Source organism: Xylocopa sonorina, chromosome 17 (genome assembly GCF_050948175.1).
Source record: "Xylocopa sonorina isolate GNS202 chromosome 17, iyXylSono1_principal, whole genome shotgun sequence".
Taxonomy (NCBI): Eukaryota; Metazoa; Arthropoda; class Insecta; order Hymenoptera; family Apidae; genus Xylocopa; species Xylocopa sonorina.
Window position 1 is genome coordinate 3,582,739 of NC_135209.1, and position 25,424 is coordinate 3,608,162.

General features: G+C 42.1%; 1 protein-coding gene across 1 annotated transcript in view; it reads right to left on the reverse strand.

Moving 5' to 3' along the window:
* Chat (Choline acetyltransferase) overlaps window positions 1-25,424 on the reverse strand; it is a 69,713-nt gene that overhangs the window by 23,894 nt on the left and 20,395 nt on the right. The window contains exons 3-4 of the mRNA XM_076907793.1: window positions 24,738-24,829; window positions 11,666-11,857 (exon numbers count right to left, since the gene is read on the reverse strand). The gene's annotated coding sequence lies outside the window, so the exon portion shown is untranslated. The remainder of the gene's footprint in view (window positions 1-11,665; window positions 11,858-24,737; window positions 24,830-25,424) is intronic.

Sequence of the window (25,424 nt, forward strand, 5' to 3'; positions counted from 1 at the left end):
GGCCACGCGATCCAGCCGCGTGCATTCGTTGGAACAATAAACGGCGAGGGAAATGGCGGGTGGAAGGCCGCCTCTGGCTAGACACGTACCAGAGCCTCTGTTTCGTGCGTCAGAACGTATCCTCGCCTCGAGCAATATCGCGTTCGCATAGAAAATCTCGCATCCTCCCTTCTGTTAACTCGTGCGTTGCGTGTTGCTTCCTATTCGGGAGTTAATGTCACTGACGCGAGGCTACGATTTCAGGTTGAGTCGAGGAATTCGTGACGTCGAGTCGATTAAGATCGTAGAGGCGCTGGTGTGCAGAAACCAGAGAATTCTGCGTTTACGTCGATGCGGAATTATTCTCCACGCGGTATCGTAAGATGGATCTGGATGGATCGCTTGTTCTGGCTCGTGCGAAGAGAGAAGACACCTGCAGCCGATACCAATCAACGAGGTCTGTATTCTGTGGAAGTTACGTTTGCAGGCTACTGTGTGCAGAAGTTAGAGTCTGGGGAATACGCGTCGCGTTGGGAAACGAAGTCGAGCTGATATCGTTGTGTAATGGAAATTTGCATGCGTGGGATGTATCTTGGTATCGTGATTTAGAACATGGAGCAGTATATACGTTGTCTAAAAGAGAGGTAAAGCGTCGCGAGTCACTGATGAAGAGTTTAAGGGTCTTTTTTAACGTCGAGTGTATTCCATGTCTGAAAAATATATTTTTCTGAAACGAAGTCGAACAGATATCGTTGTGTAATGGAAATTTGCATGCGTGGGATGTGTCGTGGTATCGTGATTTAGAATATGGAGCAGTATATATTTTCTGAAAAGAGGTAGAGAGTCACAAGTCACTGATGAAGAGTTTAAGGATTTTTTTCAACGACGAGTGTATTTCGCGTTTGAAAAATACATTTTTCTTGTTTCAGATAATTTCTGCACGAAGAAGGAATTATTTTTGCTGCCAGAAACGCGTCGATGCTCGAAGGATCTCTATTATCTATTATGTATACGTTTACGGAACGTGTTTTCGTTCACCCTTCTGTTCCACCCCTCAGAGAGAGAGAGAGCAGTGTTTGCCTCTCGGATCAGGCCGCAGAAGAGGCTCTCGCAGTCGCGGCGAAAATACGACTCGTTCGAGATCAAAGGTGAAGTATCGCTAAGGAGAGAGGTCCGTCGTAATTCCGTTTCGCTGTTCGCTCGAGGGTAATGCATTAAATGCAAACGTAAACGTCGTTCAGAAGAGCTCACCTCGGTTAGAAAATAATGCCACGAATTTATATTACCATCTCTTCTTTGTATTCGACGTAGAACTTTTATTTTCAATGACAAATAATGCCACGAATTTGTATTACCATCTCTCCTTTCTATTCGACGTAAAATTTTTATTTCCAATAACGAATAATGCCACGAATTTATATTACCATCTCTTCTTTGTATTCGACGTAGAACTTTTATTTTCAATGACAAATAATGCCACGAATTTGTATTACCATCTCTTCTTTCTATTCAACGTAGAATTTTTATTTCCAGCGACAGATGCAAGAATACGAAAAAATTAGTCGATCGATTAGAAGATAGAATATTTTATTAATGGTTATTGCTCGTGAGCAATTACTTGGATAACGAGAGAAGAGAGAGACGTTAAATTTATCTGGCAGGAAAGCCAGACATTCCGAGGGTTTCGAGTAACCTAACTTAATGAAGTAGTAGCAAAGCGAAGGTAAGAAGGGCGCGTCTCGACCGACAAAGGCGGTCTTGTTCCACTGCTTCTTTTTACGCCTCTTCTCGCCTCGAAAAAGGCTCTGGAAACGGCTGAAAAAAGGGCCTCGATGGAGAGAGGAGTTCTGCACGCGTTCCTCGAAGGGTATCGATTTACTCGAGCCTTCGACTTTATCGCCTTTCGCCTAACTGCCCTCATCGTCGCGAACTATTCTCTTGGACAGTAGTGTGAACAGTAAAGCCCTTTACACGCGTTGCTATTCGCACTGTAATACTAAATTGTCGTCACTTTAGAGTTCGTTTGACTCTTTTGATAATCGAGAAGATGTCTAATCTGCCATAAACTCATTTCGTAGCAATGTATCGTCATCACTCGTTCGTCTCACTTTTTTGGTAATCGAAAATATGTCCGAGACAGTGCATGGACCACCATAAACTCATTTTGTAACGTCGTACTCTGTGTGCGTTGAACTTGAAGAATTTAAAACAGTGTTTGTATGATATAGTGGAGGGTTGTAGCAGATCGCAGCGTCTGTTTTAGCTGCTGGCACTTGTGAGAAAGAGCCACGCGCGACGAAGACCCAGCTGGAGAAAAGCCAGGACGAACGAAAGGAAAAAAGTTGGTCCCCTGTTTTCCTCGCGATGTCCGCGGGGATTCATAAGAAAAGTTGCGTACTTGGAAGCCACATTCCCCGTGGCTTTTCCACGGGTGTACCGCCCCTCTATCGGGGCGAAGTATCAACCGCGGTTTGGGTCTTCGTTCGTTCGCTTAAACCGCGCGCGTAGCCTCGTCGTTATGGGATCAACCGCTTCCACTTGGCTTTAGGGCGAACCAGCCGCGTTGCTCGAGCAGCTTTCAACTTTTTCTATTGTTCGAGCTTGTTGCGTTCGACGCTATGCATCCAGGATAAAGTGAATCTTTTTTGCCTTGTTTCTTTTCGAGTAGGAGTAAACTAGAATTTTTTTTAATAGCAGACGTTTTATATTTTGCAGCATCTCGTTCAGTTGAGAATGATTTACTTAAACTGAGAATGTAACAATTTATGTCAAGTGGAGTTGCGTTTAATGATTAGACAAAAACTTAAATGTACAGTAGTATATTATTGTATAGTAGGTAGAATCGTAATCAGCGATTATTATCAAATGGAAGATGATCAAAGTGTCCATTGAACTTAAAGAATTTTTTTTAAATGCTTGGCGAGCAGCGAGGAAATAAATTATATCGGTTGAACCGTTTGGAAAAAGAGGATTCCGTGTCGAGTCCGAGGGACATCGCCGGTTGAGCCATGAAACTTTATTGCCTACTTCTCCCTGGCTCACTCCTTTCCTCTCCCCCTCCAGGAGGGGCGCGCGAAACCGAGGCTACTTTCCCCTGTCGAGCTGAGTCTTAACACACAGCCATTTGCACGTGTCTACGATATTTCTGGGGAACCGTCCATCTGCTCGTGAGATATCTCTTTATTACTACCCCTCGCCTACCCGCTATCTCCTTCTTCTTATGAACATTGCAACTTTACTCGTAAACCAACACGTACTCTACCCCCTTCTACGCCGATGGTCGTGGTTTCATCGCTTCTGGCGGACTCTGCAGGCATTTCTGTTCAATTTAATAATTACTACATTGCGTAGGATCGTAGAGTTTGCTGTTGAAACCCTTAGCAAAGCTCATAGTATCTGTTCTGGGGGGTTTCGGAGGATTTTTAGTTGATCCATTGTCAGTGAAAGACAGAGGGAGGATTTTAAGTCATCGCGTCGCCAGAAATGTTCGTCAAAGTGTTAATTATGTATGAAGGTTACTAATCTGGCACGCTATCACTTTTTTTCTAGACGAGTTACTCGATAATTGAACAAGTGTACGCGTTAGTACACTTCGTACTAACGCTGCTCTTTTTTTATTGATTAAAATATGCACGACGGCTATAACCGTCATTTGCGTACACATAGCCAAGGACGGCTATAGACGTCATTTGCGTCAAAGTGTTAACCACCTCTAAAGTGTAATTTAGCTGTATTTCAGAAGCATCGAAACTAAATTTCTCTCAGCCAGTAATAAAAATCGATCGCGATTTAAGTCAGCTCGCATCGTCGAACGCAACCTCGTCGAACTCCCTCTGGTTATCCAAAGCGTCGCGACATTAACCACTTCTAAAGTGTAATTTAGCTGTATTTTAGTCGAAATGCAACTCGAATCTCGATCACACACACGATACACGATATAATAAATTTCCTCCACTAAGAAATAAAAATCGATCGCGATTTAAATCAGCTCGCATCGTCGAACGCAACTACTCCCTTTGGTTATCCAAAGCATCGCGGGATTTCGCGCGCTCCCCGTTTTCGTTTCGATCGACAATGGACCTTCGCGTTCTTCGAGGCGAGAGGCACGCCTCTCTATAAAATTCGTAGCATGGGGTGGACAACCCCGTAGCGGTTCCACCGGCCCCTGTCGAAGGCTTTAGTGTTGTCGGAGCTCGTGGCGACGGTAAGCTAATATTACGGTGCCCCGCGGCGAACTGGAAAATTTCATTGAAACTTCCATTATTCATCCGCGAGGCCCACCAGAGCCCACCGTCCCTCCGTCTCTTCTCTCCTCCCGGTAAATTCAATTCGAATTACAAGGGCAGGAATTAGCTGGCCGCCCCTCTGGACCACGAGGTCCTTTCCTCGATTCACCTCGATTCGGATCGCAGGATTTCACGATCGTTTTAACTCTCGCTCTGTTTCGTTCCTCGTTTCGTTCGTCGTTCGTCTGATTTGTAGTCAACTTGATATTTCGTGGCTATCAGTGGCGACTCGTGGCTGAAATTAGTCGAGATGCTGCACAGTTCCATAATAAGACTTTTCGTTCCTTTTTTTCTAAGCAGGAACACAGTTCCATAATAAAATTTTTTATTCCTTTTTTCTAAGCAGCAAGTATCTAGCGGAGATATAAAATAGCTATGAGTATTAAGAAGAATATCAAGTGGAAACAGGGGGTGCTGCACAGTTCCATAACAAGATTTTTTGTTTCTCTTCTTCGAAGCAGAGAGTATATAATGGAGGTATAAAATAGCTACGATTATAAGGTCTTATCAAGTGGAAACAGGGGGTGCTGCAGTTCCACAGCGTCCATACACGACTCGCCACTGATTGAAAAATAGAATTCTGAATATAAACACGTGATGACTTTTGCATCGTCGTTTTTCTTAGCCATTGAAGATCTCAGAGTTTCCGTCGAGTGTCCTCATTGCTCGCGTTGCTCTCGAAGGGTACAGACATCCTTCCAAGTACAAGAATTTGCTTCTAATACTGAGAAACTTCATATTTTACGCAGCCATACCCAAAGACCAGCGTCGTCGCGTGTCTGAATGGCGTAACGAATATGAGAATCGTTGTGGAAATGGATGGAGGGTCGAGCGAAGGGCAACAATCGATGGGCGGAGGTCTCGATTTACCGGTACACACATCCGGAAATACAGTTCCCTTTCAGCGGCGAGGAGAGCTCGGGGGGTGCCACCCTGCGAAACGTCGCGAAAGCAATTTTCTCGACAGAAGCGTTTACGAATCGCCGTCCGCTCGTTTCTCCGCGTCCACCACGCGTTTTAGGACCTCGTCTGATATCGATGAATCGGTTGTTCGATTTTTCGATCTGGACGACGATGGTCGTCCAGCTTTTCTTATGGATTACTTAAAAGCTGTACCTTTTATTTCTACGTAATTTTTTGTAATTGATTTTGACTGTACACGGTTTCAGAGAATTAAGTAAGCGTCCAGATATTTATTTCTACATAATTCTCTGTAATTAATTTAAATTATTGCAGACGGTGTCAGAGAAGTAACTAAGCGTCCAGAAATTTATTTCTACATAAGTCTTTATAATCGATTTCAATTTTGCACGGTGTCAGAGAAGTAACTAAGCGTTCAGATATTTATTTCTATATAATTCTTTGCAATTGATTTAAATTATTGTATACAGTGTCAGAGAAGTAGCTAAGCGTCCACATATTTTTCAATGGCAGTACACGCGCAGATGAAATAGATATCTCGAATCTTCTGTCATTCTACGATGACGCGAGATTGTTAGGCCACCTACTGCAAAATTTCGCCACGACATTGCGCAACGGTTTTAAGAGGAACGCGGTCGGTGCGTTGCTCGATTAATCGACGTCCAAAGGGAAAACGAAGACGCGATCCGAATAATCTGCCAGTCAGATCTTAGACGCGTCAACTGGTGAACGTATTAAAAATGAAATTTCAATAAGGAATACTTCATTTTTACGATTAAAATATTGATCTATCGCGCGACTCAGAAAGCTCTCTCTTTTTCTCTTTGAAAAATCTGAAGGGTTGACTGGAACCTCAAATGGCAGAGCTAGAGTGCTCTCTTAGCTTGGAAAACTGAATTCAAAGATTAAATATAAACCCTCTCTGTGGTTCTCCACTAATATTTTTTTCAAATAAAAGATAAAAATAAAATTAAATAGAAATCAAAATTCTCGTGGAACGTCCCACTATCGCCACGTGAGTCGAATCTTTAACGCATTTCCATAGACCGCAGATTAATCACACATCCGAGGGATAAAAAGTCAGCTTTTGCAAATTGCTTCGCGAGACCGGTGACGTAACATCGCTGACTTTCAAAGGATACGTTGCAGCTTTTACTTAATATTCATCGCGAACCGTGTCGTTAATCATTAATAGAACGCGTGACGCCTGCGCTATTAGAAAAGTCTTTTGTAATTCGCTCGTGTACCAATGACTCATCTATACGTGACCACGGGACTGCGAGATGCGTTTTCACTGCGGAGCATTCACTCCCACGACGCTGGCTCGCTAAATACTGTGCTTTCAGCTGCGCGACGAGGATGTAGGTGGTATCGTAAAAAGAATACCTTAAAAAAAAGTACAGAGAGGAACAGAAACTGAGATAAAGGGACCAATTTTATGAACGACAGTTCTAAATGATCGAGCCGTCCCACATATGAATATTTTAACATTTGTTCGAGTTAAAATTCATTTCATTTTCTGTTCATTAAATATAGTCTGCCTTATGTGAAACAAGGATATCGAGAAAACATGATGTATATCCTTATGAAATTAATTTTGAGAAAGATTGTTGTTGTTGCGAGTTGATATTTTGCATAAATCGCGTATCCTTGTTAACCCTTCATTTTCTGTTCATTAAATACAGTCTGCCTTATGGGAAACAAGGATATCGTTAAAGCACGATACATATCCTTATGAAATTAATTTCGAGAATAATTATTGTTGCTGCGCGTCTATATTTTCCATAAATCGCGTATCCTTGCAAACCCTTCGTTTTCAAAGTCCCGCGTTCACTTTAGTCCCAATATTTGCATTAAAGCACGATGCATATCTTTATGAAATTAATTTCGAGAATAATTATTGTTGCTACGCGTCTATATTTTGCACAAATCGCGTATCCTCGCCAACCCTTCGTTTTCAAAGTCCCGCGTTCACTTTAGTCCCAATATTTGCATTGTCCCAAGTCGTTCCCAGGCGGAGAGGAGCCGATCTCTCCCCGTTCCAGCGGACCGTTACGAGAGAGAGAGAGAGAGCCCTCGTAAATCCATTTATTTATTTATTTATGTGCGACGGGGGCTCGGATGGCCGAGGGGTTGCAGCGGGGCGAGTCCTGCGCGCATCGAACCTGCCGCTCCCGCGGGAGTTGCCGTTACGAGATGGGGCGATCGCAAAAGTCACGGAGAACGCGGTGATATTCCGCGTAGGCTGATGCTGCCGCCAGAAGAGTAAATTCTCCGGAGGCAACGTGGGTTGAAACGAAAATGCTGTTACGCCACTTAGACGGAAAGAAGAAAAAAAAGAAGAAAAGGAGAAAGAGGAGGACGTATCTATTGATGAACTCAGTCACCCTACACCCTCCACCCTCCACCCATGAAAGCAATGCGTCCCTTGTCTATGCTTGGCTCTCCATCGCGAGAGAATTCATGTATAATGGCTGATTTACTTATTTCATGATTCCTGATCTTCTTGTGTTGTATTGTAGTGTGAGATGGTGTGCGAATGAGTGCGTAAAAATGATCTGTAATGTTTGTTAACGTGTTGTAGCTTTAGATGTGTATGTAATATGTATTTTATATAGATTAAGAGTAGGAATAAGTGACAATTGGATTGTAAAAGTCTCTGTACTATGCGATTTGCTTTAGATATGTATGTAATATGTATTGTAGATAGATTAAGAACAGGAATAAGTAACAATTAGCTTGTAAGAGTTCCTGTCCTATACAATTTACTTTAGATATGTGTATAATATGTATTGCACATAGAGTAAGACTAGAATAAGTACCAATTAGCTTGTAAGAGAGTCCCTGTACTATCAAATTTGTTTAAGAATAGAAATAAAGGCTTTAATATTGTTAATTAATTGTTTAATTATTAAATAACCTGTCCAACAGTCCTAGAACGACCAATACCAATCCTTAAACGAGGAAAAACTCGTAAAAAACAGCCCAGATCATGATTAAACTAATTTCTAAGTTCAAACTTTCGCGCTTCCTTTCGGATACCTCTTAACGTGTTATGTTCTCCTGATACAAAGTCCGATTTTGGGGTTCTCGTTCGAAAAATCGGAAAAGTATCAGGAGAACATGACGTCATAGGAGGTATCGGAAATTCCAGGAATTCTCGATGACGTCATTTCCAAGAAGTGGCACTATTCGGATACCTCCTCATATGTTATGTTCTCCTGATACAAAGTCGAAATTTCGGGTTCTTGATCGAAAAATTGGAAAAGTATCAGGAGAACATGACGTCATAGGAGGTATGCGCGCCACTTCTAGGAAAATGACGTCATTTCCAAGAATCGCCGAAATTCCAGGAATTCTCGATGACGTCATTTCCAAGAAGTGGCTCTATTCGAATACCTCCTCATATGTTATGTTCTCCTGATACAAAGCCGAAATTTCAGGTTCTTGATCGAAAAATTGGAAAAGTATCAGGAGAACATGACGTCATAGGAGGTATTCGCGCCACTTCCAGGAAAATGACGTCACTTCCAAGAATCGCCAGAATTCCAGGAATTTTCGATGACGTCATTTCCAAGAAGTGGCACTATTCGGATACCTCCTCACATGTTATGTTCTCCTGTTACAAAGTCGATTTTTGGAAATTTTAGTCGAAAAATCGGCAATGTATCAGGAGAACATGACGTCATAGGAGGTATACGAATAGTGCCACTTCTTGGAAATGACGTCATCGAGAATTCTTGGAATTTCGGCGATTCTTGGAAGTGACGTCATTTTCCTAGAAGTGGCGCGCATACCTCCTCACTACTTATGTTCTCCTGATACTTTGTGGATTTTCAAGATTTTAGTCGAAAAATCGGCAATGTATCAGGAGAACATGACGTCATAGGAGGTATCCGAATAGTGCCACTTCTTGGAAATGACGTCATCGAGAATTCCTGGAATTACCAAGAACCCCTGTGACGTCATCAAAGTCGGATTTTCAAGATTTTGGTCGAAAAATCGACGATGTATCAGGAGAACATAACATACGAGGAGGTATTCGAATAGTGCCACTTCTTGGAAATGACGTCATCAAGAATTCCTGGAATTACCAAGAACCCCTGTGACGTCATCAAAGTCGGATTTTCAAGATTTTGGTCGAAAAATCGACGATGTATCAGGAGAACATAACATATGAGGAGGTATTCGAATAGTGCCACTTCTTGGAAATTACGTCATCGAGAATTCCAGGAATTTCGACGATTCCTGGATATGACGTCATTTTCCAGGAAATATAGAAATTTTTCGAATCTACTTCACGGCTCTCTATCTTATTCTAAGTTGTTAAAGTGATCTGGGAAATTGGTATGGGGATGGATAGAGATGAGGGTAAATTACAAAATTTGTTGTATTTAGTTTAAATAATGTATTTATTTAACTAATTTAATATAATACATAATAAATTACAATAAATTTCATTTTACAATAGTTCTAGTGCTTATAATACGTCATATATCACTTGTACTTACACTTACACACATGTTACACATTACTATACACTTTTACAAGATTTTTCCTACCATATATACATAAAATATAAGATACTATATAATATCTTACAATTTAAATAATATTAATTGCAATAAATATCACTCTGAATGCACTACACACACCACAGTCTCTCGTCAGACGAAAATAAAGCTTGCAGAATAATTCTTCACTGCACCAAAAAATGTAGGGACATCTTTTGCAGCTTCTCGACGATTGAAGTCCTGGAGGACCATAATCATCTTTTACAAAACGATCTAGATGTTGATTACTCCTTGTGGCAAAAGATTTTACGCGAGAAGGGATGATGTGATCGTTTTCATCATCGAATTGGAAACCTGCTGTTATTTAAAGCCCTCGTGTCGATATATAACGAAGAGATTACTCAAAAAGGAATTCTCAAAATGAGAAAACAGACCATCATAAAGGTTGCAGACTATAAGAGTCATTCTCAGATTATGTGATATCCATGAGAGAAAATTCATCGATATTATCTACCAAAAAGTTGCAACTTATTGCAATAAGCAATCTGTATAATTAGAAACCCCTAGCATTAAATAGCCTCACAGATATCCAAGAATAATAATACTTAAATTATTTCCAATGAATTTACTTTAATTGTTCCCTTAACGACACTTACTCGACGAAAAGCTAAATCGTTGTACACGTAAATGGCAAGAACAGATATTCCTGGATCGCAGAAAAATGCTCGATCTTCGCGAGCGCAAGTATTATCGTCGAGAACGAGAATAGCGAGATCTAGAAAGAAGTAGGTCGGTCTATTACGATTCTCAACTAGGTATCTTCAATCAATATTATTTCAAGCCCGCCGTTTGACTTTCCATCTGACACAGAATGAGTAATCGGCTGAAAATGTTCAGGCTAGTTCCACCTCTGAATACCTTATAAATCCGACGAGAAGTAGGAGGCCATGTTGGGCTAAAATTAAACGCGATGGAGCACTCGAGCTATTGTGACTTCAACGATTTCACGAACTCGTTCGATTAACCATTCGCCTCGAAAAATATTCATTTCCAAAGAACAATTTTCTAAAACGTGTTAATTACAATTAAATATATCCAAAAATACTTATACAAGTGCTTTCATTTAATCTAATATGTCCCTGAAAATCCTTTTACTATCCTTTTTCTTTATAATTTTTGTTAGCATTCTAGATTTTGCGATCTACTCTGTCGAAAATGTTCGAACTTATTAAAACAAGGCACTGATTTTGGAGAGAACTGGCTACTCTCTCGAGGCACGGTGGATTGAAACGGAAATGGCGTCGCACGGCTCAGCCAGGAAGTTTTCTTTCTTGTTACCGCTGTCAAACGGACGAGCACTCGTGTTCCCGTCCCGTCGAGGCTTTTACCTTCTGAATATTTAACGAGACAGCTTGCATTAGCTGCCCGTCGTTCCGTGATTTTTAAAAACGCCAGACTGCCCGACGCCGCCATTTACTTTCGCTGAATATTGCAATAAACCGTAGACGAGAGTCGTATTCTCGTTTTTCCTTTCAACACCCGTCGAGTTGTGCTTTCGTCGCGTGCGAGACACGCGGGAGTTCGAGATGGACACCAAAAATGCGGTAATTTAATAATCAAACGGTTCAACGCGATATCTGAGTCTTTTCGTTATTTCGTACTCGAAAGATTTAGAATTACTTGTAACTTTCCAAGAGGAAGAATTAAATTAATTACGATTAACGAAAATTATTTGCGTGGACTTCATCGAGGAGCCTTCGAGTTTGAAGACACATTTTAAATGGCTCCACTGCGAAACTCTGCAGTGCAAAGTGTTAAAAGTAACGAATTCTATTGCAAAACGAGAGAAATAGTTTTGGAATTAATTTAAAAAATATTAGATGACAAATATATCCTCTTCTGTAATAACGTGTACGAAGAGCAATGTCGCGTTACGAAACAAAATGGAATCTGCGATGCACTCACCCAGTTGGGCACCTTTTGTCGACGTTCCAGAAGTCGTTGCTGCAATTTGGGTCCAGGTCCAGAAAGGAATGCCCTGACCAGGCTCCTGGTTTTTGGCAGGCAATTGGGCGCGAGCACCTCGACCTGAGCCAAGTACTTCTGCAAGGTTGACTCCAAATCCGGGACCGGAAGCTTTGGCAAGGTGGTCTCCTTCTGGGAAAAATGAAATTTATGAAACAACTGTTCCATGAACGAATCGAGGATTCGTGACTGATTTCCACTGTCGATTCAAGGCTAATTGCTGAGGAACTGACGATAAAAATGATGAATTCCAAATGTGTAACTGTCGAAGTCTGATTCAAGTTCTGATAAAAATCTACGAAATCTCTTTCTTCTATTTTGCAGATTGAAATTGTCGTAATCGAAGCAATTTCCACTCGATTGATATCCATCGAGAAATATTCACTGCGAGAGCCGAAGGATGCACCGTTCGATCGATCGCGAACGATGTTTCGAAGATTGATTGAAGCGTATCGCGCACATAAATGGACTACATTCGACGGAATCTACTTTGAAAGCGATAAAATCATTTTCCATGAATCGTTTCAACTGTTTGATACAAATAAACCGAATTAAATTGAATCAAATTCTTCGATCCAATTAATGTCATCTACTTTTCTAAATAAGTACTAATAATATGTGCAATAGCTGGTACAATGAGAGACAGAAATCCAGCCAAGATCAACAAACCAGAGTAAAAATGACGAGTAAAAATCGATCAAGAAGTAAAGGTTGAATAAATTCGAACCTATTAGACACCTACTGGGTCTCCACTAGCGATGGGATCAAGTATATTCTATGTAGCTTCGATTCTGCTTCGAATATTTTTTAATGGTTCATTGCAAAAACATAGTTGCATGACTAACTCTCTGATAATATTAACAACGCAATATAAATTCTTTAAGATTCATTCTAGCACCATAGTTGGCAAATTTCAACTTTTCTAGCCTTTAATACCCACTAATTCGCCTTTCGAATATTTTCAAATGGTTCATTGCAAACACATATGTTGCACAACTAACTCTCTGACACCATTAATAACGCAATATAAAATCATTAAGACTCATTTCACCACAAACATCTTAACCATAGTTCCCAAATTCCAACTTTTTTAGCCTTCCATACCCACTTCCTCGTCCTGTGCTCTACCCTTCGCCTCTCCACTAACCTTTGCACTAACAAACACGACGAAGTGACTTGGATTCGTTTAGTACGTGCTCGAGGTCGATCCCATCTCTAGCCTTTACCATGTGACGGCGATTGTAAAATAAAGAATCAATCGAGAAACGAAGCGTGTCTATGGGAGTAAGAGCCCTTAAGGCCTGGCACGGTTCGTTGCTCACCATCCCCCTTTCGCCTGGCTAACAAGCCCAAGAGAGTCTGCGAACCTGAACGCGACTCGACCACCCTCGCGATACGTTTCCGGCAAGTGAATCCAGGAAGGATCAGGACGGTCAGACAGAAAGAGAGGGCTCGTTCGGTTAATGGTCTCTCCTCTCGTTCTTCGTACGCTTGTTCGCGTATTTAGTTTCATTAACCAGCGTGTCGCGAGGTGGAGGCTTTGTGGAAGCAACACGCGTCGCTTGACTCGTGACCAACAACGAGGAAGCGGGATGTCCCGTGATTTATGTGACAACGGGCGTGCCGAGTGACACGCTTTCTACGCGCGCTTCCCGTACGGTTAATCGTGGCACGCGTAATGTTTCAGCTGGTTGCGATCTTCTAGAAACGTGCTTCAACTTTGTTCAGGTCAGAAATCTATCGCTTTGCGAATGACAATGGCGAATGTTACGAGTGCAACGCAGATTTGGGTCGAGAGGGGGTTGAAATCTAAACGATTGGTAATCTAAGAATTTTTAAATCGATCACTGGTTGCGATCTTCTACAAACGTGCCTCGACTTTGTTTAGAACTTTTGTATTTCAAAAGCTATCGCTTTGTGAATGACAATAGTGAATGTTACGAGTGCAACGTAGATATGAGTCGAGAGGGGGTTGAAATCTAAACGATTGGTAATCTAAGAATTTTTAAATCGATCACTGGTTGCGATTTTCTACAAACGTGCCTCAATTTTGTTTAGATCAAGTCGAAATCTATCGCTTTGTGAATGACAATAGTGAACGTTACGAGTGCAACGTAGATATGAGTCGAGAGGGGGTAGAAATCTAAACGATTGGTAATCTAAGAATTTTTAAATCGATCACTTGGACGAGCACGATTCACTCAGAAATTAGCATCTTTGTCCCCCTGACTTTGTTTCTCAGCTAGGATCGCGATCGAATCACTGTCAGCGATTAAATTGAAATGGTTTATTTTCACGATCAGGCCACGACGCGAGATCCACGCGAGCCTGGAAAGAGGAGAGACGCGGCACGGTATTCGGGGCACGAAACGAATCCGGAGAATGCCTGTAACGAGTTCGATTATCCAGGGGTAGGCATGAGTCAGTTCTGTCCCGGAGCCGGCCCGTTCGTTTCGTGCGAGCCCACGACGTAACGGGTGTCCGGATTCCCAGGAGGTTTTCCACCCCCCTTTTCAAGGCTCATTGCTATGCACCGCTCGAAACTCCGCTAACGACCTTTGCGCGCTCTGTGCCCCAACTTCCACCCGACTTCTCGATCCGAAACAGCTTATCGGCCCGTACGATACTGCCTGGATTTCAAGTATTCGATATATGTGGGGGAACTCGAAGATTTGAAGTTTTTTATTTTAAAAGTGAAATTTCAGATCTACGAATCGAAATTATTCCTCGTTGTCCACGGCAATCCTCAACTTCCGGCGACGTGGTCGAAGCCAAGGCGCCAACCGTGGAATCTCCGCTTCGATACAGAAGCGTGGATTCCATTCGACGTCGAAACGACTCGAAGTTCCATTTAAAAAGTGAAATTTGAGATCTACAAATCGAAATTTTCAAGCTCAGATACTATTCTTTTCGTTTTATGTTGCCAGGACGCCAACCGTGGAATCTGCACGGAGTGCTCGCCGTTTCCGCGACACGCGATCATTTAATTACACAATTAAAAGTCGACACTGGATAATTATCGACGGAACACGTACACGCGCGATGCGACACTGTCGTAAATCCCCGTTTCCGACGGGGATGCTTGAATGGCCGCGATCAAGCGGACCTCGTTTGCCCGATTCGATAATAATCAATCGGATGCGCCTTTCATTCGAACGCACTGAATTCGAAATAATTACCCTTCCTCTCGCGCTGCCCTCCAATTCCTCGCTCTTTCTCCCTGGCTGTGGTGCCGTTGCAACACTGGCCACCTCGTAAGCGTGTGAACACGTTCCCCACAGCACGGGACCGTTCGCTAATTGCGAAAACAAGCCGTATCGTCCGCGTCTCCGGTTCCATATACACGCGTACTCGATCAGACGTAACTGAAAGGTCTCTCTATTTACTGCTGTAGAAATTTGTGGAATATATAGCAAGGGTAATAAAAAAATTGCGATGTTCCTCTTCGTTAATTAATAATTTTTCGAAGATAGAATATTAAATTTCCAATTTAAACTTTAACATCTATTTAAATTTTAAAATACATTTTCAAACTTAAATTGGAGGACACTGCAATTTCTCAGACTCGAATTTAAATATTCTTCGTCCACGCACGTAGACGTTCAAAGACATGTAATAAAATAAAATCTCATTGACTATTGACGGAAGTAAATGTTTGCAAGAGTGTACAAGTACACAATTTCCACCGCGCAATGGCAACGAGCCTGCAGGGGCGTGTTATATGTACGTATATATAGAGAGAGAGTGAGAGAGAGAGAGAGAGAGAGAGAGAGCAGAAAGTTCGTCGGGGATTCCATGTATTTCCTCCTAGCGGAAATTTTACGTACGCTCAATTTCCTTGCACTTCCCTTCGCAGGGTCGTCGCGTGGATGCGCGCCGGATAATATGTACCTTCCATCACGAGTGGCACCTTGCGATCTCACCCTCCGCTCTGGAGCTCCCTGCGGACCTCTATTCTATGCAAACAGGCCAGGACGTAAAGGAAAATCGACAGCGAGAGATCGAGTGATACAAACGGGGTTGTAGTTTACCCCCCTCGCGGTGTAAAAACTTCCTCTGCGAGTTGCATATTCCGTTAGTGGAAAATTGGACGGGTCAGAGAGGGTGCGTTCTTGATGCGAGACGAAGGGAACATCGAACTTCGCTTTCGAGGAATCGACAAAATTTGTAGTGTTTATACTCGTTTTCTATCTACTCGTGACTTCTTTCAACTTTCTCTCTGATACTTCCTGTTTTTAACTCGACTCTCGTGGCTTCGCTAGAGCACGATTGCCCTTAGTTTGCGCGCTGTAGACTTGGTTCTCGAGAACCTCTGCACTTTCACCCTTTACTGCTTCGCTACTTTCTCTGCGGCTTCCCGCGCTTCTCTCGTTTCATCTCCCGCGTTATCCATCACTTTCCGCTCTATTTTTGCTTCATCGAAGCCTTAAATACTAATATCTTTGAAAGCAAGAGCGAATTTAATAAAATTAAATTCCTTTAAATTCAAATCTGGTAAACAGAATTTACACTCTTAAAAATAACGTTAATAACTATAGAGCTCCAGTTACTGTGAGAGTCTACAATACTTCTGAACTTCAAAAAGCAATCGAAAAAAAATTGCAGCAAGGGTGAACGTTGGCAAAGAGTGCTCGAAAGAAGAAATAGGGGGTGACCAGGGGGTGGTGGAAAGGTGAAAGAGGAAGAAACGGAGGCAAAAAATAATTACTCGCGAAAAACGAAGGAACAGTGGTGAAACAAGGGAGTGGAGGAAGTGGTACGGAAGAGGGAGACTTTGGACGGTGGGTAGGCACAGTGGATATAAAGGAAGCCTAAGGGGGTTGTTCCTGGTCTGACAGCGGTAACGGGGGCCCTGGGTGTTACTAATTGGAGGGGTGCCGAGGGGGGAACCTTGTTATCTCTTAATTGCTACGACCCTCCGCACTGTTTTGCATCGATAAGAAGAACCAGCCACTCCTCTCTCGTACTTTTGTTTCATCCGGCTCGCCATCTCTACCTGCCCCCGTGATCGATCGATGGGAATTGCTTCACGTTTCAGGATCGCTCTGACCCTTTGTAGTTGACCGTCCCTCGGCTTCTTTCCTTTGATCGCAGCGCTCGATGAGATTTGCATACCAACGTACCCCCCTCTAACGAGTCGTTGATAATTATTCGACCTGCTTTCGTAACGTTCCTCGCTTGGCCACTATTATTTGTGTCACCCTGACATCAGAGATCAATTTTAATTTCGTTTTGGACTTAAATACTGCAGCTGATGGGGGTTGATGTTCGATTGTATGACAATTGGCTATTTTTTAGAAATTATACTATATATAAATTATTATCGATTATTCTAAATAAGAGTTCGAAGGCTGTCACGAACAGAAAATCGATTACACTGCTCGATAAGGGGGAGGAAAAAGAAAAATCTGCTAGAAATGGAGTTTTAAAGGCGTGAAAAGCTATCTGAGGACGAGCAACGTTAACCAATCATGGTAGAAGGGCAGAGTGTTCAATTTTTCTCGATGGTTAATCGGCTCGAGTCTTTCATATAATCGTGTCGGTCCCAGGGGAGCATTTCAGCTTACGCTTTAATAAAGTCCCGTTCCCCGCCTTCGAGGAGCAGCGTAGGAGACGCGTCGAGGGAAAAATAAGTTTTCCCGGTGTTTTGGAAACTGCGAAGGGACCGTGGCGAGGCTGCGAGAATTCGCAGCAATTTCTGCCGCGGAATGAGGATCAAAGTCGATTTGCTCGCCTTGGACCATCAACGCTCCGCTTCAGAAGGAATAATATGCTTCATCTGCAACGGCAACGAGTTCAGAAGGGAAACGCAAATTAGTTCCTCCTTGCCCCCTAATTTTTATTTCTCTCTTCTTAATACGCCTCTAACTTATTTCTCTTTCTCGTTTGCAATATGAACACGTTTAGAAAGAACTCGTTTCGCGTCTTTGCTATTTTTATATCCAATATTCAGAGCATTCGTATTTGAAAACAACGAACGAATAAAACAGAAAAGACAAACTCATTTCTCATACTTCCGTATTGCAAACTTCAATGCAGAAATAATTTATTCATACACGAATGCTCGAGTAGAATCTTCAAATCATCGTAGACAGACTGTTTACTTCACCTTCGCGAAGGGATGAGTTGGAGAACGAGATAAATTCGTTTCTAACTCCTGCGAACGATCGTCTCTATTTGTTATGGTCGAAGAAAGAGGAGAGGCAAGGGTGCAGCGAAGAAATAACGCGTTATTTGCCGAGGAGCGTATTCTGCAGCGAATAGAAGCGATGCCAGCGGATGATGAAATCCCCGGAGCCGTGGGGGGAGGGTCGGTGTTTCCAGCGGAACGCAAACACCGGCAAACCGAACAAATTGGCAAACAGTCGGCGATGTGCAGCCGTGCGAAGCAATTACGGATTTTGCGTGAACGACGCGTGCAAACTCTTTATACGAGCGCGCGAAAAGGGCCGGCTGAATTTTCCTGCACCGCGGCGCAGTGGCGTAGCGTGGAATCGGCACCCGTGGTTAATTGCGAGAACAAAGGAGCGCTTTGACGTGGCGCGAGTATTTACTGAGAAAGTCTGATGATTGAGATGACGGTGGTTCGACGTGAAAAAATGCTGACGAGGAGAAAGGGTGCGTTTGCTTTGCTGTACGGAACATCGAAGACATTGTATGGCGTGTGTAGCCGATTTTTTTTTGGTAATTAGGGATGTACAACTGTGGTATATATATATATATTCAGTGATGTATATTAAGTTTTATTTTTAGCTGTATTCACTTGTTTTTGTATTGAAATAAATTAGGACGAGATGTTTAGTATAGCTGGACTTGAATTAGAAAATGATTTTTGGTTTATTTTGGATTGCAGGATCACTCTAACCGCTCTTTTTATTTAGATCTACTTAAGGTTGGACACTCTAGCACCCTTAATTAAGGATGGAGTGGATGCTACCGTTTTTGACTTCTTTGATCTGGAAGATGACCACTTACTGAAAATTCGTAATGACCTATTTTACTATCCACATTGTCAACTATCTAATTGCGAAAAAAAATTAGAGGGTCAATTCTTTTTTTTTTAGATTTTAGAACTATTGAAACCTTTACTTATAAATTCTCTCTAGCTATAAGAGAGATGGAATTGTATATTAAATCGTCAACGAACCGATAGGAAACAACTACGTTGTGTATGGAAATATCAGATATCCTTTCATTAATTCTAATTAAACAGAATGGTATTATATTCCCATTAAACACAATTTGTAAACGTATGTTCTCTGATTAATGTTTATTCGAATCGTTGGCTACGCCATTGGCCGGCTCCTGAACCTGCCCCGAACCGGGAACCAGGAACGAACTGAACAGTAATTGGAGAGCGAACCGTAGGGGATTATACTCGCGTTTCTAATGAGACGACCGAGAACTTGACCCCCACAGAGGTATGCTCTGCGCCCTTCTCGAATTTATTTGCGCTATTTCGCGCTCGAGATCGACGATAAACCTTTTTACGCGCTTCGATACAAGCAAACATCGGATCAGAATCTGTTCTGGGGCCTTGCAATGCTCGTTGTACGATTTCGTATGTATTTTTCATGACATTTATGGGCGATGATGTTCATCGAGACAGTGTAAGACAGCTTCGCAAAGGTGAGAACTGGTACCACGAAAGAACATATCCGGTTGCTAACAGTGCAAGACATGAAGTTTTAGAAGATTTAATCGCAACAACGAGAAAAATAATTTTGTTAATAATTAAGGGGAAAATGGCGAAGGTAGCGAAGGGAAGATGAAGTAAGCTGGTGAATAATATAGAATGCTGCGGCCTACCCTTCAATTATCCCTGCGTGCAACGTTTTTATGCCGCAGCGGTTGGCTCCCGCCATTAGGAACCCGATATCGGCTGGGACGCGAGGCAACCTTTTCGCCTTTGATAGTTTATTTGGATCGTTTAAAGAGGGACAACGGAGAATTTTGTCTCCCCGCCTATCGATCTTGCTTACGCGTGTGAAAAACGAGTGGCTTAAAACGGAAGTATCGAAATAGAGTTCGAGCTTCCTGTGGACAAAGTTCGTCATTGTTATCGATGAGAGAAATATATATGTATGTATACTAATATACACAACAAAAAATGGATTTTGGACATTGAAGATGATCTATGAAAAATTTTCCATGATCTTTTTTATTACTTTAATTGCCAACTATCTTATTGTGCACAAAAATTAGGGGGTCAACTTTTTTTTGGCAGTCAGAGATGCATCTTTTATGGAGAGAGTGTTTACTTTACTTGAGAGGGTGCAAGTTCTGTATTAGAAGTTAGTATAGTTCTGTATTAGCAAGTTACAGCTCCTGACAGTTACACATGTTTTCTGTGCGATTTTTCATAGTTTTTAAAATATTTTGCAAAAGCTATTTCAAAAATATTTATAACAGTATCACCTAACTCAAATATCTTAGGTTCTACGAGATTAGAACTACTGATTGAGCGATGTAGTATCGCGTTCTTAACAAAATATGTGAAAATCAACGTACAGATGCAGCTATGCTATTTACTGAGAACAAATTTTGGAAATATCGCACGGTTTTCGTATATCTGCTGAATATTTCACACTGGTGTACGAATTCAGGAATAAATACACACGGAGGTATTCGGTAGGTAGCTCATCGGGGAATCGACAATTCTTGTCCGTGAAAAGGAAGCACGCGGTCCCGTGTACGCGTGTTATGTTTGCGTACCGTCCTTCGGGGCGGCTTCGCAAGTTTGCACTTAATCACGAAATGGACTCAGATTGGAAATGGCAAACTCTCCACCCCCGCGTCGTTCAAACTTTAGTTAGCGACACTCGATGCGCTTTGAAGTCGGACGTACTTTACGGCCAACCCCGTTCCCACCCTTCAGATCGTGCTTATTAACGAAAATGCTTCGACCTGTTCGACCGATTCTTCGACCTGCATCAAACACGGCTCGAAAAAGAGATAAAAGAGAGAAAGAGAGAGGAGCAGCGCTTGAGGCAGTGTTGAGTTGTTTGAATAATTAAAATATAAAGTTCCTTCGAAGAGTACGAGTCCTTTTGTTTGTATTGTGATGCATCGTGAAAGGGAATATTTATATATAAAAAAGGCTTAATTGGTAGTTGAACAACAGGAGGCAACTTCAACTGATGTGCTCTGATGAATTAATTTCTTTGCTTCGATCCATTCGCTTTGTGCGATTTTTCGACGATGACGGTCGCTAATTGCTTTCTACGTAGTAGGATATGTAATATAATATGTGGAGAAAATTGATTATTCTGACTGCAGTGAAAAAGCTACAAACAATTACGAGTGTTTTCAACAAAACGTGCAACGAGGAGATATTTATATTTCCAGCGTCGTTTTAATGTTCCGCTAATTAAGTGAACACCTTATCGTAAATTCCTGGTTTCGTGTTTGCGGGTGATTAGACGTTCTTCTTTTAAAGAATTCATTTCCCGTCGCCACACGTCTGCTACGTGTCCGAGCGTAAAAATAACAATAGAAAACACGCCAGGTTTAGCACGCGCGGCATTGGACGTCGAATCAATTATTATTACGATTCGCGTGGTCGAATTTAGGCATTCGAGTACCTGGAATTCCTTTTACAGCTACTTCGTGACCGATTCCTTTAAATATTCCCTCTCGTGTAACCCATGCGAAACCGTGCTCCATATTGTGTAACTTCCCAAAGTTCTTATCTCGCTCGACATAAATTTCGTATCGCACGGTCAGCTAAGAATTTACGAGGCGGTCGCTTGAACTTCAGGAGTAAATGCGACTCGCTGCATTCTGAGTAGAAGATAACAGTTGTACATTTTATACAGGTTTAATCTATCAGAACACGAACAGCGCGATCTCTCTGAATAAAACAAACAACGGAAGAAAGAAACCTCTGCTTCACAGACTCTGCTTCTCGAGATTCTCGATTGCTCGCGATTGTTCGGTGTTTCACAAAAAACCAAGTCATCGATGATAATGATAGATACAGTATTATGCGTTATAATAAAGTGGGTAGCGCGTGGCAGATGGCACGTGACTCACGCGTGAACCGCCCCCGTGGCGCACCCCGTGGGCCACCCCGTCGCGGCAGCGATTCGTAAATAAATTAACCTCTATCGGATCTCGAGATAACGCGTTATTTATGGCCAGCTCGTGACGGTGCACCCTCAGGAAAAAGGTGGTGGGCGCGCAGGTAAAGTTGATCGGCCGTCTCGTTTAATGCAATAGAAGGGATCAGCCTGACTGGCTCGGGGGTTCGAGGGTGCGCTCAGGTAGAATAAGTGGACTTTGCGGTCGGACATTTAACGCTAGACCAACCGCAGTTGGACACAGCAACATTTGCTACAGTAATTCAATTTTTAGAAATTTGAGACGACTGTACTTGTCATTAACATCGATTTCTTTTTATCCAAAGGAAACTGCACTGGTACAATCTGAGAAGAACTTGGAAAAAGTTGGACACAGCAACATTTGCTACGGTAATTCAATTTTTAGAAATTTGCCAGAGAAATTTGGGAAGACTATACTTGTCGTTAACATAGATTTCTTTTTATCCAAAGGAAACTATACTAGCATAATTTGAAAAGAACTTGGAAAATAATAAGAGTGATTTGGAATTGTAAATCGTAGTAAATCTTGTCGTGGATCGTAAAAACTGGACGGCTGTTTCATCTAATTTTCTGGCTACGTAGTTATTTTGAAAAACGTGATTGCAGTGGAAACAGTCCAAGGAACATCATCAATTTTTGTCGTACCCGAAAAAAGGAAACGACGAAAACAACTTCTATCCCTCATAAGAAAATTACTCCTCGGGGAAGGACGTTTCCCGCAGTCGGGATCCACGCGGATAGAAACGGACGGAGGGGAAATATATTCGTGAAAGTGTCACTTCCGATATTGCTTTTATATTGGATTTTCGATCGTATTTCATTGAGGTTAAGACGACTCCGCGCGGTTCTTTGATTTTACGTACCCACCCTTCGAAGGACAGAATTCACTCGGATTAGAGGATTGCCATTCTCAACGAATATGGCCTAGAATGGCGAAAAGGAGAAAGGGCAAGAGTGAAACGGAAAGGTTAGAATGGTAAAAAGAGGAAGAAGCGTGTATAGCCGAGTATAACAGAGGTAGAAACAGGGCAGGATACGTGACCGTAGGGGCCTCTGGTATCGATCAGAAAACCAGGTGCACCACGCCCAGCTATCAATTAACCATTGCACGACCGCGTCGAAATTTTTGATCTTAACAGAGGATTGATTTTACAATCGCTCTGTTCTTTCACAAAAAACGCTATACAAAAAAGATACATGCAAAGACGTTTAGCAATTAATCTTGTAGGTGGAATGGATCGCCAAGTTCTAATATGCGCGTTGTTTAATTATGATTTTATTGGCTGTTTCATGAAACACAGTCAACGCAACAAACTACAGCGAAGCTGGCGACTAATTGAAATCGCTTAGTTACTTTGGCCTCACCCCAATGCTACGTACGCGACAATGCTTTCCGATGGAGACATTCGGTCACACGGGAGTGACGTCAATGCCGTGGCTTGATTAATTAAAATCCAGTTCATGGAACTGAACTCGCGACCCTCGACCTATCTTCTCGATTATAGCGATAACGATAATTATTCCGAGGCTCCAACGTCGTCTGCTCGGACCTTTACGACGCGGACCTTCGCGGAGCAGAAAAAAGATTACGCGGTTTTTACAGCGTGGAAATGGAACTGGGAGGAGCGCGAGGACTCGTTTCCGTTGTGTTCCTTTCTTCTTTAATTACGCGAACTCGTGCGCCACGGTCTGTGATTTCTCTACCTCTTGAAAGAGTAATTTCATCAGCGACTGTTACCATAAACCTTGTATAATCGGCGAGAGTTATCGTTCGTACATTTTTATTCTGAGAATTTGTGTGAAATTCAGGAATTTCATTGCAGAAATTTTAATTAGTAAAATTTTAGTTTTAATGGAATATGTTTTCTAACAATTTTAGAGACCATGTTGTAACATAAATAATTGAAATTTCTGAATAAAAATGTTCGTGGTAAACGCGAAAAGTAACAAGCTACGAATCCACTTATTCTACTTGCACGATCACGCGTGCGCCAAACTGTTATACGGTAATCCACTTTGTCAACTGTTAGAGAACTTTTCCCCGCATCGTATTCACTTTGACACGTACAGTGATACATCATCCCGTTCTACGCTGCGAAATTCATTATTAGAGAAAACTCGTGATGCGATACGTAGCAGACCATGAGAAACCCTAATGCAATGATTTACTTCGTAGCTCCTTTCGAACTACCTAAATAAAAATCGAATTACGTTTACAGTAAGAGATATCTATCTTTCTGACACGCGCAGCAAACCTTTTAGAGGGTAACGTTCATCAGACGCTCTACATCTCTACGGAAGATGATCTATCATAAAAAAAAACTATTTCAGGTTATACGAATCGTACAAAAATAGTATGAAAATTTTCGCAACACTGAAAGAAAGATCGCGCGAGTGAGAGATTGTGGAGCTTGATCTCCCTACGATAAATATCATCCACCCTCGGTCTCGCTGGTAACGAGATCGTATCTGACGGCGTTGCGTGTCATTTGCATATTTCAGCCGGAGGCGTCGAGTAGATCCTTGCTTTTGGCAATCCGAAATGCACGAGGGTGGGCGTCGTGGTTCGATTTACATTTCGGTATCGAGATGGTGGCTCTACCCCCAGGTGTCGAGGGTGAGTTAGAAGCGACGAGAGCAAAGAACGTTTGTTCAACATCCACGTACCGCCAACAGTGTTTAATCATTAGGTACACAGAGGACGTTAGAGTTTAATTGAGCATTTTGTGCAACAGAAATGTTTCGATGAATTCTAATTACTACAAATGTAGCGACTTTGAAGTTGAAGAATTGTAAAGATGTTTAGCATCGTTTTTTGTATGCTAGAAATTGATCAGCAATTGGACCATGGTGAATATCAACGTCTCAGCGAGTTCTTTCGACGAAGGATAAACAGTGCAGCGACTTACCCTGGCAGGACTTGGCGAACTGTCCCTGGAGAGACTGCCGAGAGTCACCAATAAACGACGCGAGGCCCCCAACACTGAGTCCCGCCATCCCTCTGCAAATATAAACACAGAACCCTGTTATTTATTGCGGGACATTTTTTTAGGCCTTGTGCGACACAGCATCTGGTTTCTTTAGGAATTGCTGCGTGCGTAACACGCGACAGCATGCAATAATTCCACAACTAAAGGACATTTGGAGAACTATTGTTTCTTTCAACTTGCAAATCAATTTTAATCATGTATATATATATTATTACAAATATAATTGTGACGTAACACATAAATCTCTAAAATATTTCAAAACTCTTTCGCTGATAATTAATCGCTACGGTCCTCGTTAGACGACATCGATGATCAATGGCGCGATAATTAACTAGTTTCGCAAAAGGACGCAACGCGATTCCCATCGTTATCGTTATTTACCTGAACAGTACGTTTCATCGGGTCGAATATTTACCATCGTGCAGTGTAACGCGAATAAGAAAGCGGAATATAATACAAACAGGGGTGCGGCGACAGTGTAAGCCGCAGGGGAGGTTTCGTATTGCTGGATTAAGCGTTCGAGTTCCACCTTCGACTCTGCCCGTGTTTCTTTGGCCGTGGTCTTAAGCCAGCTAAGTTATGACTGCGACTTTCATTAAACGGCTG